Consider the following 13,301-nt stretch of genomic DNA (forward strand, 5'->3'; position numbering starts at 1 on the left):
CATCATCAAGCGCCGCCTGAATGACCAGGGCCGATTGGTTCTTGACTTGGCCCCTCCCCCAGCGTAGACCACGTTAACACACCTCCCCTCAGCCAGCACCACGACTCATCACACAGGAAGCTCTGGTCCTGCCCTGGAAGAGCAAGCCCCAGCGTCCAGGGAAGCTCAACGAGGCAAACTGAGTCATTCAAAGAAAACAAAGTCCATTCTGGCTACAGTCAGTCAATAGGCATTTTAAGTACTTGCTATATACCAGGCACTGTGCTTAGTACAAAGGATACAAAGAAAGGCAAAAGACGGTTCCCACTCTCAGGGACCTCATGGTCTAACAGGGGAGATGACATGCAAACAACTATAGCAAAACAAGCCATATTCAGGATACACTGGAAATAATCAACAGAGGGGAAATCGGGGAAAGTTTCCTATAGAAGGTGGGATTTTAGCTGGGACTTGAAGGAAACCGGAGGAGCCAGGAGGCAGAGATGAGGACCGTGTTCTAGGTGTAGAGGCCAGCCAATGAGAATTCCCTAGAATCTAGAGATGGAGAGTCTTGTGGGAAGAAAAGCAAAGAGGCCAATGAAGAAAATGCATCAGTTCTGTGCCAAATGTGAGGCTCCAGCCAATAACAGTCCATATGTTCCTTATCTATGCTCCAGTCATCCACACAATATCAAGGTATATTTCATGGGGAATACTGAGTGGTCTTCCAGAGATTTATGGGAAGACCTGGAGACCAGGGCTACATAGAAGGAGGAAGTGTGAATGGGTTTCAGGCCAGGTTGCTAAAGGAAGTAGCCATACTTTTAGTTACTTGAGTGAGAATACAAGTCCATCAAAATATCAAAAACTTACATCTTTCTTGATTTTCTTTTTTAAAAGTTAATTTATTTATTTCTAGTTTTCAACATTCACTTCCATAAGATTTTGAGTTCCAAATTTTCTCCCCATCTCTTCCCGCCCCCCAACCCCAAGATGATGTATAATTTGATATAGGCTCTACACATATATTCGTATTGAACCTATTTTCACATTAGTCATGTTGTAAAAAAGAATTAGAACCAATGGGAGAAACCATAAGATAGAAGAAACAAACAAAAAAGATTTAAAAAAGAGAGAGCAAATAATATGCTTCAATCTATATTCAGACTCCATAGTTCTTTTTCTGGATATAGATAACCTTTTCCATCATGAGCCCTTTGGAGTTGTCTTGGATCCTTGCACTGCTAAGAATAGACAAGTCTATCAAAGTTAGTCATCACACATTGTGGCTGTTACCGTGTATCTTTCTTGATTTTAGTGCTTTGAGTGTAGCATAGTCATGACCCTGGTTTCTTGAAAGCTATGCTGGCAGATGCCACCAGACCAGTCCATATGTCCGTTGTCCAAGGATCAGCCAAACTACTTGGAGAGGCTTGTCAGCAGAGATGGAGGGGAAACAAAGGGATAACATTTTTGATGGATTTTGATAGTCACAAAAATGAGAAGTCCTAGAGGTGTTACAAGCCATATCATTAGAGAGAAAAGCCACTCAGAGAACATGAAAGGGCCATGATGGGGTAAAGTAAGCTTATTCTTAAAATAAGTAACAGAAAGTGTTGGCATAAGGGGTCAGCCTCAAACAGTCTGTGTCCCATTCCAAAGAATCCAGATGCCTTCTTTTCCTGTTTGTTTCTCAGAAGTCCCAGCATCCCCAAAGAGACCTCAGACTCTCAATTCAATTGAGTCAGTATAAGATGGTAGAAAGAGCTCTGAAATGGAGCTAGCTTTACATTCTCCTTCTTGTGCTTTCAACCTTCATGACCTTGAGCAAATGATTTCTTTCCTTTTCTTGAGCATCAATTCCCTCACCTATAAAGTGGACATAATAATACTTCTAATACTTTCATCATAGAGGTGACTGTGAGGGTTAAATTAGAACATGGGTGGGAAAGTTCCTGAGAATCCAGACTGGAGGCAAGGGCTGGACAAGTAGAAAGAAGCACAGCTCCGAGTGGTGAAAACAAAACTGGAATTAATGGAAAAAGAGAAAGTTTTGAACAAAACTAGGGGTGAACTGATGAGATTAACAGCCACAATTTGATCAGGCAACAACCAAGTGTACAACACTGAAGCAAAAGTTGAAAAAAATGTCTGAATATTTGAGTTGCCAAAGACAAAATGCAGAAAGTACCCAATGCACTTTGGAACAGAAAATGAAGGACAAAGAGAAGGATCATCAGGTGGAATTCTCTCATCAACAACATTCCCTCCAGATGCTGGACCAGCAAAGCACTCAGATAAAAGCCAGACTAAACCAAGAGTTATGGCAAGCCAAAAGCACTAAAAACAAGCAGAACTTGATAAAGTGGTAGCAGTGAAACAGCAGCTGGGCAGAAATTCAGACATGTTTAAGCAGAAGCTCTGCAGAACTGAACACGCATTGCAGATAAGTCAGACAAAGGAAAATGAACTGAGGAGGAGCATGGAGGAAGTGACTCAGGAAAAACAGTTTTTCAGCTGTCAGTTAGATAAAGAGCAAGATAAGACTACCAACTGGAGGAAGAACTCAAGAAAACCAAAAATTGTCTAAAGCAGAATCAGAATCTTGCAGAAGAAGTGAAAGATAAGAATGCCACTCAACAAGAAGCTTTAAAAGCTCTTCGAGAAAAAATAAATCAGCAGGAAAAATCTTTGACTTTGGAGAAACTGAAGCTTGTAGTAGCTGATCTAGAGAAGCAACCAGATTGTTCTCAAGATCTGCTGAAAAAAAGAACATCATATTTTTTTTTGGAGGGGGGAAGGCAGGGCAATTGGGGCTAAGTGGCTTGCCCCAAAGTCACACAGCTAGTAAGTGTGTCAAGTGTCTGAGGTCACACTTGAACTCAGGTCCTCCTGACTCCAGTATCAGTGTTCTACTCACTGCACCACCTAGCTGCCCCTGGAACATCATATTGAACAGATAAATGAAAAATTAAGCAGAGCAGAGAGAGAGAGTCAGAAAGGTTATTGAGTACCTTGGCATTAAAGGAAAAGATGTGAATGGTTATTCTTAGTAGATTGGGCCTTCTCTGCCCACAGGGCTGCATTCTTGGGACAGACAGACCCATAAAGAAAAGCACAGCTTTTATTTCTCTCAGAGTTTCTCATTAAGGTTTCTTCCCTCTCCCCATCCAAGAAAATCCTAAACCCAATGCCAGCTCAGAGAAGTATGGGCACAGATCTGCTTGGTTATGTCCAAAATTCTCCAGGTCCTGAATGTGGATATAAGAAGATGGAGAGCATCAGATATCTAATTGACCTTATTTCTTGACACCCTCAAGCCTTCACCTTGCTCTGTCTGAGAATCAACAAGAAAGACCTGGGGGAGCCTGGAGAAAAATTGTGCAAAAGTCCTGGATCCCTGAGTGAGGAGTGATCTAGGTTCTTGTCCCAACTCTGCTACCAATCTAGTGTGAGACCTGGGGCAAATCACTTCCATTCTCTAGGCCTCAGTTTCTCCATTTGTAAATGAAGCAAGATGGACTTTTATTACTATTATTATTCAAGCTTTATTGATGCCTTTGGTTATTATGTGTTATATATGTATGTGTAGGTATATATACATACATATATACACATACATACAAACACACACACATACTTTTAGATAGTTCCTCCTGGTCCCAACCCCCATTCCAGTAAGGACAAAACCAGTTAAACAAAACCATCTGACATCACACAAAATGTTCCACACCCATCCTCTCCAAGAAAATAAAGGAAATGTATTTCTTAATGCCTTCTTGAGAATCCAGCTTGGTCATTATCATTACACTGCACGCAGTTTGCTTGTATTAGTCTTTTCATTGTCATAGGCATTATTCATATTGTTTTCATGGTTCTGCATTATGCCAGCTCCTATTTGTCTTCCTGTGTTTCTCTGAATTCTTCATAAGAGAAAAATTAATATGAAGATTCCTTTCAGCATGAAATTCTAAGTGGGTAAGAAGTCATACCTAGGAAGTGGCTCATAGTGAAAATCTGCCTCCCCATCCCCACCACCATCAACTTAAGCCAGTAAGAACATCCTGATGGCCTGCAATCATTCCCCAAAACTGTTTGAGGTAAGGTCCAAGAGGGACCTTTGCTTAAATTAATGGCATCCCTGTTCTAGTTAATCAGTCAGTCACTTGGTCACTTAGCATGTATTAAGCTGTGTGCCAGGCACTATGCTAAAAGCTGGATCACCAGCTCAAAAGAAAGGCAAAACCCTGTAGTCAAAGAACCCATAGTCTAATGGGAGAGGCAACATGCAAACAGTTATGTACAAACAAGGTTTAGTGAGATAAATTGAAGATAGTCTAGTGGGGAAGGCATCAAGATTAAGGGAGGATTGAAAAATCTTCTTGCAGAGGGTAGGAGGATTTCAGCTGAGATGTAAAGGAAGCCAGAGAAACTAGGATGTGGACACGAGGAGGAAAGAGTCCTAGGCATACAGTACACAGTCAATGAAAATGCTTGGAGTAGGGAGATGTAGTATCTTCTGAGAGGAACAGCAAGGAGGCCAGTGTCACTGGATGGCAGAGTATGTGGAAGGGAATAAGGTAGAAGAAGACTGGAAAGGTAGGAAGGGGCAGGATATGAGGGACTTTAAAAGCCAAATAGAGGATTTTATATTTAATCTTAGAGGTAATTGGAAGATACTAGAATTGCTTGAATAAGATAATCATAATGTGGTGAGACCTGCATTTCATGAAGATCAATTTGGCAGCTGAGTGGAGGATATTGGGAGAGAGTTGAGGCAGGGGGGAGAAAAACCAGAAAGCTATTACAATAGTCCAGGTGTGAGTCCAGGTGAGAGTGGTTGCAGTGTCAAAGGAAAGAAGGACATAAATAGGAGAGATGCTACATAGGTAGAAATGATAGGACTTGAGCACTGATTGGATATAAGGGGTGAGGTCAAGATTCCAAGACTGGGTGACCAGGAGGAACGTGGTAACCTTGGCAACAATAAGGAAGATAGGAAGAAGAGAGAGTTTGGGGGAGAAGATGATAAATTCATTTTTTGACATACAGGTTTTATATGTCTATAGGACATCTAGTTTGAAATGTCTAATAAGCAGTTGGGGGGGCAAGACTGGAGGAGGAGAGAGAGATTAGAACAGGACAAATAGATCTGAGAATCATCAGCATAAAATGATCATTGAAATAATTTAACAAATGAAATAGTATACAGGGAGAAGACAGCCCAAGACAGAGCCTTGGGAGGCACCCACAGTTAACAGGTATAACTTGAATGAAGATGCAGCAACGGAGACTGAGAAGGAGCATTCGAAGATAAGAGGAGAACCAAGAAAGAGCAGTGTTATAGAAACCTAGAAAGAAAAGAAGGTTGAGGAGAGGATGATCAACAGTGTCAAAGACTACCAAGAGGTCAAGAGACATGAAGATTGAGAAAAGGCATTTGTTTTGGCAATTAAGAGATCAACTGTAACTGCAGAGGAAACAATTTCAGTCCAGTAATGATGTCAGAAACCAGACTTCAAAGAGTTAAGAAGAGAATGAGAGGAAGGGAAAAGAATGAAAGTATCTTTTGTACATAGCCTTCTCAAAAACTGGTCTTCTCTCACAAAAGAGGGGTGAGATATGGGCAGAGATGGACAGAGCAGGTGAAGGTTTTTTGAGGATAGGAGAGATGTAGGAGTTGGTAGAGGGGAAGCAACCAATGGACAGGGAGGGATTTAGCTTTAATTAGATAGTGAAGATTATAGAAGGGTCAATAGGTTGGAGAACATGGGATGGAACTGAAACACCTTTTCATGTAGATGGATTTGTCTTGGCAAAGAGAAGGATCACCTTTTTATGTGAAAAAGGTGTGAAAGAGAAGATAGCAGAACACATGAGTGATGTGAGTTGGGGAAGAAGGGAGAGGGGAGAGTTCTTTGGAAATTACTTCAATAAAAACTGAAATATGAGGCAAGATTCTCAAGCTTCATTCTCTCACTCCAGCATGTGAGTAGAGGCAATGGCAGCAGATAGTAAGAGTAATCTAAGGTTGAGTTTGAAGGGGCAAGGTCTTCAATAAGGTAAAGGGGTAAGAAGCTCCAGAGAAGAGGACAGTGTAGACTTGAATTGGTTCATGAGATCAAGGGGTCAAAATGAGGAAGGGAATAGACTGTAGCTAGTGTTGAGATGACATAGAAAGAACTGAAGTGTGGATTGGAAGTCAAAGTGAGGAGAAAGAACAGATTTTGGAGTTGGAAAGCAAAGAGAGAAAAATAATTGTGATCAGATACAGGAATTTCAGAGTTCATTAATGTGGATCTAGCACATTTGTGTGTGAAGGCAAGATGTAGTTGGGGTGGGGCAGGGGAGTAGGTCATGGGAAATGAGTAAATTAAGGACATAGAGCTTAGGGTATTTAAGGGAGTATATATGTTGAAGTCCAATAGTTGTGAGGTCAGTATTGGGAAAGAGAGAAAGGCTGTAGGGCACTGAACTAATTGAGGAAGGAAGGAGAAGTCTTGGAGGTCTATAGATAATAGCTGATAGATAATAACCAGAACTTTGATTGCGTGATAAATACAAATTGAATGAATCTCAGAGGAAGACAGATTACTGAATGATGATGGTGGAGAGAGATTATGGAAGTGGTAATGGGAGCAAGGAGCATTCCAATCCCCAACCTCAACCAGCGAGTCAGTGGGGTATGAATGAACTTTCAACTAGTTCTGGAAAGGGTAGCTGGAGAAGTTTTGTCAAGAGAGAGCTAGGTCTTTGTGAGTCCAAAACGAAAGAGTAAGAAAGGAAAAACTTTAAAATAAAATACAATTTATTATCTATGGAAAAATTCCAGAAAGCACAGTGAAAGGGTTGGGTCGTTTTAGAATGGGAGACTGGGAGGGGGGCGGAGCCAGGATGGTGGCTGGAAAGCAGGGATTTGCCTAGGGCTATCCCCCAGGACCCTCCAAACACCAATAAAAATGGCTCTGAATGAATTCTAGAACTGCAGAACCCATGGAATAGCAGAGGGAAGCAGGGCTTCAGCCCAGGACAGCCTGGATGGTCACTGGGTAGGGTTTATTGCACAGACCTGGGAGTGCAGGGGAGCAGAGCCCAGCATGGACTGCACCTGGAACAATCAGACCAGGAGCCGGGTGGAACAGGCCCTAACACCATGAATCAGTGAGCTGTGGCAGTTACCAGACTTCTCAACCCACAAACACCAAAGACAACAGAGAAGGTTAGTGGGAAAAACTGCTGGGGACAGAGTGAAAGGAGTTCTTGGTTCAGCCACTGACCCAGGGGTAGCAGAGGAGGTACAGCTACAGAACTATAGCTGCAGTTGCTTCAGGCCCCAGGCCCACCTGGTGGGAGGAATTAAGTGGCAGATCAGAGCAGGAGTGCAGAGCCTGCTTAGATCTGAGTCCAGTCTGGGTTGGCGGTTCTTGGGGGAGGAGGAGTGCTGGTGTGGCAGAGCTGGCTGTATAGAAATAGCTCTGAAAACAACAGCGCAGTCCCTCAAGCTTGGGACAAAGTACTCTCTACTCCACAAGCAGTTATACCCCAACGAAAAACTCAAGGTCAAGTAGGTTGCTGGGAACATGGCCAGGCAGCAAAAATGCACTCAGATTCAGACTCAGACTTAGGAATCTTTCTTTGGTGACAAAGAAGACCAAAACATACAGCCTAAAGAAGTCAACAAAGTCAAAGAGCCTACATCAAAAGCCTCCAAGAAAAACATGAATTGGTCTCAGGCCATGGAAGAGCTCAAAAAGGATTTGGAAAAGCAAGTTAGAGAAGTAGAGGAAAAATTGGGAAGAGAAATGAGAGTGATGCAAGAAAACCATGAAAAAGAAGTCAATGGCTTGCTAAAGAGACCCAAAAAATACTGAAGAAAATAACACCTTAAAAAATAGACTAACTCAAATGGCAAAAGAGCTCCAAAAAGCCAATGCGGAGAAGAATGCCTTGAAAGGCAGAATTAGCCAAATGGAAAAGGAGGTCCAAAAGACCACTGAAGAAAATACTACCTTAAAAATGAGATTGGAGCAAGTGGAAGCCAGTGACTTTATGAGAAATCAAGAAATTATGAAACAGAACCAAAGGAATGAAAAATTCGAAGACAATGTGAAATATCTCATTGGAAAAACTACTGACCTGGAAAATAGATCCAGGAGAGATAATTTAAAAATTATTGGACTACCCGAAAGCCATGATCAACAAAAGAGCCTAGACATCATCTTTCAAGAAATTATTAAGGAGAACTGACCAGATATTCTAGAGCCAGAAGGTAAAATAGAAATTGAAAGAATCCACCAATTGCCTCCTCAAAAAGATCCCAAAAAGAAAACTCCTAGAAATATTGTCACCAAATTCCAGAGCTCCCAGGTCAAGGAGAAAATACTGCAAGAAGCCAGAAAGAAACAATTTGAGTGTTACGGAAACACAATCAGGATAACACAAGGTCTAGCAGCTTCTACATTAAGGGACTGAAGAACTTGGAATATGATATTCTGGAGGTCAATGGAGCTAGGATTAAAACCAAGAATCATCTACTCAGCAAAACTGAGTATCATGCTCCAAGGCAAAATATGGATTTTCAACAAAACAGAAGACTTTCAAGCTTTCTCAGTGAAAAGACCAGAGCTGAATGGAAAATTTGACTTTCAAACACAAGAATCAAGAGAAGCATGAATAGCTCTGCTTTTTATAAGGTTAACTCTAACCCACAAGGCTGCAGAAGAGAAAAAGGAGGCACCAGAGTTTCTGAGGAACTGCAGGATTATTTGTACAGGTGACCTCTGAGAAGTCAAAAAGGGAATATCTTCTGGATAAGAAAAAAGGACTGTTTATGTTGATTCTATATGATATCAACTGAGGAGCAACATTTGGTAAAGAGAAGAAGTAAGAATTGTTTGAACAAAGGCATAAAAACTGGAATGCCATGGGGAAATTTTGTAGTATCTCTCAAGGGCTACCTGCATGCCTGTACTCAGCCTACAGAAGTATGCATTGTGGTGACTGCATGTGACAAACAATAAATTTAATTGCTGCCATCAAAAAAAAGAATGGGAGACTGGGAGGGGGAGTTGGCTTGAGAGAGCTGGAAGTAAGGGATTGTCGGTGGGGGATGGAGAAATGGGTCTGAACAATGGTACACCAAGGGTTTCAGAGTTACTAGTATGAGGTATGTATGATAGGGTAGAAGTATATTAATCATTGTGAGTTGAAGTAGGTTGTCATTGTTCATAGGGATTCTTCCTTGGGTAGTGTTATACCAGGATGACAGGTAGCTTTAAACAAATGCATCATGTTTCCTCAGAGCACTCCCCAACTTCTCCATTATTGCAAAAGCAGAGGAAATTCTTCCTGGTCTCATTCCCAACATGGACTCAGGGCAGAAACTACTAAACCACTGCAGGGATGGAAAGAGAGACAGATAGAGACAGAGGGAGGGAGGGAGAGAGAGAGGAAGATGATAAATGGATAAAAACAGATAGATATTGATGGATGGCAGACAGATAGATGGACGAAGCATTTATTAAACACTTACCAAGTGCCAGGCCCTGTGCTAAGCACTAGGGATTCAAATACAAACAAGGCAATCCTTGCTTTCCAAAGGCTTAGAGTCTAATGGGGGAAGACAAGCCATTAAAGGGAGCTGGTGAGCAGGAATGCATATTGAAGAGAGGAAGAAGCTCCTCCTCTCCAGTTGACAGAATCCACAGCCCACCGTGACAGCCAAGGCCCAAAGAAAATGCTAGACACAGCTCCCCAAAACCCTCAAAATTAGAAAACTGGCTAAAGTAACTTTGAATGGAATTTCTCTTTCTATCTCTTGCTGTTGGGCTAATGTATAGGAATGCTGAGGATTTATGTGGGTTTATTTTATATTCTGCAACTTTGCTAAAGTTGTTTATTATTTCAAGTAGTTTTTTACTTGATTCTCTAAGATTCTCAAAGTAAATCATCATATCATCTGCAAAAAGTGATGATTTAGCTTCTTCTTTGCCTATTCTAATTCCTTCAATTTCTTTTTCTTCTCTTATTGCTACAGCTAACATTTCTAGTACCAAATTGAATAGTAGGGGTGATAATGGACATCCTTGTTTCACCCCTGATCTTATTGGGAATGCATCTAGCTTATCCCCATTAAAAATAATGCTTGTTGATGGTTTTAGGTAGATGCTATTTATAATTTTAAGGAAGGCTCCATTTATTCCTATGCTTTCTAGTGTTTTTAATAGGAATGGGTGTTGTATTTTGTCAAAGGCTTTTTCTGCATCTATTGAGATGATCACGTGGTTTCTGCTAGTTTTGTTGTTGATATGGTCAATTATGCTCATCATTTTCCTAATCTTGAACCAGCCTTGCATTGCTGGAATAAATCCTACCTGGTCATAGTGTATTATTCTGGTGATAAGTTGCTGCAATCTTTTTGCTAATATTTTATTTAAAATTTTTGCATCAATATTCATTAAATTCTGTTCACTTCCTTAACTTCTTTCTTATTTATTTTGAGGATAGATTTATCAAGTTCAGAAAGGGGGAGGTTGAGGTCTCCCAATATTATAGTTTTGCTGTCTATTTCTTCCTGTAACTCCCTTAACCTCCCCTCTAAGAATTTGTATGCCATACCACTTGGTGCATATATGTAAAAAAAATGATATTGTTTCATTGTTTATGGTGCCTTTTAGCAGGATGTAGTGTCCTTCCTTATCTCTTTTAATTAAATCTATTTTTACTTTTACTTTGTCTGAGATTAGGATTGCTACACCTGCTTTTTTTACTTTAGCTGGGGCGCAATGTATTTTACTCCAGCCTTTTACCTTTACCCTGTGTGTATCCCCCTGTTTCAAATGTGTTTCTTGTAAACAGCATATTGTAGGATTGTGGTTTTTAATCCATTCTGCTATCTGCTTCCATTTTATGGGAGAGTTCATCCCATTCACATTCACAGTTATGATTTCTATCTGCGTTTTTTTCTCCATCCTTCCCTCATGCTTCCTGGCACATGGAGCCAAGAAAGGGCTTGGCATACTCCTCACCCCCATATTCCCCACTGCTTTCAGACCTTCTCTCTATTGTCATCATGAGACAACCATTTTTCCTCCAATAAAATTTATTCCAATCTGTCCAGATCCTAGTTGTAGTCACCTGTGGACTTCCAAGTCACTATCCCTCCTCCCTACTATACTTAATACTTGTCTCAAAGTCTTCTTCTCCATTCAATTTCTTCACCTTTTGAACACTTTGCTCTTCCTGTTTCCTCACCCTGATCAAATCCCATGACCTCTGTTTTCTAGTCTCTCTCAGATATGCATAAAAGTTCTCATGCCTCAGGACCCTACCCCACCACAACTCACCAGAAGTACCAGTACCAGAAGCACCCCAAGTACCAGAATTCCTAGTTACATCTCTGTTTAAGGGCATCTCAGACTCAATATGTCCAAAATGGAACTCATTCTATTTCTCCCCAACTCCATTTCTCCTTCCAAATTCCTCCATTTCTGTTGATAGCACCACCATCCTTTCAATCAAACAGGTTTAACCCTGAAGTCAGCCTTGACCCTTCCTGCTCCCTCAGTCCCCATATCTAACCAGTTCCTAAGTTTGACCCATCCTGTTTCTACACTCTCACATCTGTAGCCTTCTTTCTACTTATATAGTCTCTATGCTGGTATAGGCTTTTACATCACCTCTTGCCTAGGTTATTGAAACAGGTTCCTAGCCCATCTCCCACCTGTATTTTCTAACCTCTCCAGTCTATCCTCCATCCAGCTGCCAAATCAATCATCCTAAGATGTAGACATGATTATGTCACCCCACTCTTTGAAAATCTTCGATGACTCCTTAATCTTAGAGCTAGAACTGAAAAGGAAGTTAGAGTCTATGTAGTCCAACCTCCTTATTTAACAGATTAGGAAACTGAGGCCCAGAGAAATGAAATAACTTACCCAAGGTCACACAGGCAGTAAGCATCGCAGGCCTCTAGGATAAACCACAAAAGCCTCAAAGCCCACTAAATTCTGTTTCCCACCTACCCTCCCAGTCTTATTTCAATTCAGTTTAGTTCAATAAACATTTATTAAGGCTTGTGCATTCTTTGTTTTCGTCAAGCTGACCTTCTAGGTATTCCTCATATGTGACATGTCATCTCCTACCTCAGTGCCTTTGCATAAGCAATCCTCCTTGTTTTCAGTGTCCTCCATTTTCAGTCTGGCCATGAAGAAATCTTCATTTCCTTCAAAGCAAAGCCAAGTGCTACCTTCTGCGTGAAGCTTCTCCTGATAGCCTCAGTTACTGCTACTCTCTACTTTTTGCAGTTATTCTGGATTATTTTTCATTTTCTTACTTAGGTACACAGTGTCACAGCTCCCCTCATCCACCCAGTAGACTATAACCTCCTAGGAGCTGCTTTAGTTTTATCTTTCTATCTCCAGTGCCTGTTATAGTCTTTTGTTTCAGTCGTGTCTGACTCTTCATGACCCTATTTGGGGTTTTCTTGGCAGAGATACTACAGTGGTTTGCCATTTCCTTTGCCCACTCATTTTACAGATGTGAAAACTGAGGCAAACAGGGTTAAGTGACTTGCTCAGGGTCACCCAGCTAGTAAGTGTCCAAGGCCAGATTTGAACTCACAAAGATGAGTCTTCCAGATTGCGGGCCTGGCACTCTATCCATTGTGCCACCTAGCTGCCCCTCCTATTTACATGGGTTAAAAGCCTAATAAATATGTGTTAAATGGAGTTGCTTGAATATATCCACTGACAAAGATGCCTGGGACCAGCTGGATGGTATGAGTATTATATTCTCCAAGTTTCCTTCAACTAACTTGAGGATATTTGAAAGGTAGAATTGTCCATGGTTCTTTCCAGTTCTCATGGTTAAATAATCTAGATTAGGAAGACAGCTTCTGCATCCTCAGTGGTTTTCACCAGCGATTACTATGGTAACCAAAGAGGAAAACACCAAAACACAGGACTCTTCATTCTCTAGGAATGTGAGATCTGGGTTTACAGTCAGAGAACCTACTCCCTATGTGACTTTGGTCAAGTCATTTCACTTTTCTGGGCCTCAGTTTCCCCATCTGTGAGAGGAGAGGGTGACAGTAGATGACCTCTAAAGTCTATGACATTTCTGAATCTGTGATCATTCACTAAAGTAGACTGCCTGGCATAGATCAAGGGAGTTCCTATCTCTTTTTTAGGTGACCAGTGTTACTATTTAATAATCACCTAATCTTTATCTCAGAATCGAACTTCCTATCAGGGTTTCTGAACCTGTAGTTTGTGAACTTCATATTTTGATAGCTGAATTTCAATATAATTGACTTCCTTTGT

This window comes from Trichosurus vulpecula, chromosome 2 (genome assembly GCF_011100635.1).
Source record: "Trichosurus vulpecula isolate mTriVul1 chromosome 2, mTriVul1.pri, whole genome shotgun sequence".
Lineage (NCBI taxonomy): Eukaryota > Metazoa > Chordata > Mammalia > Diprotodontia > Phalangeridae > Trichosurus > Trichosurus vulpecula.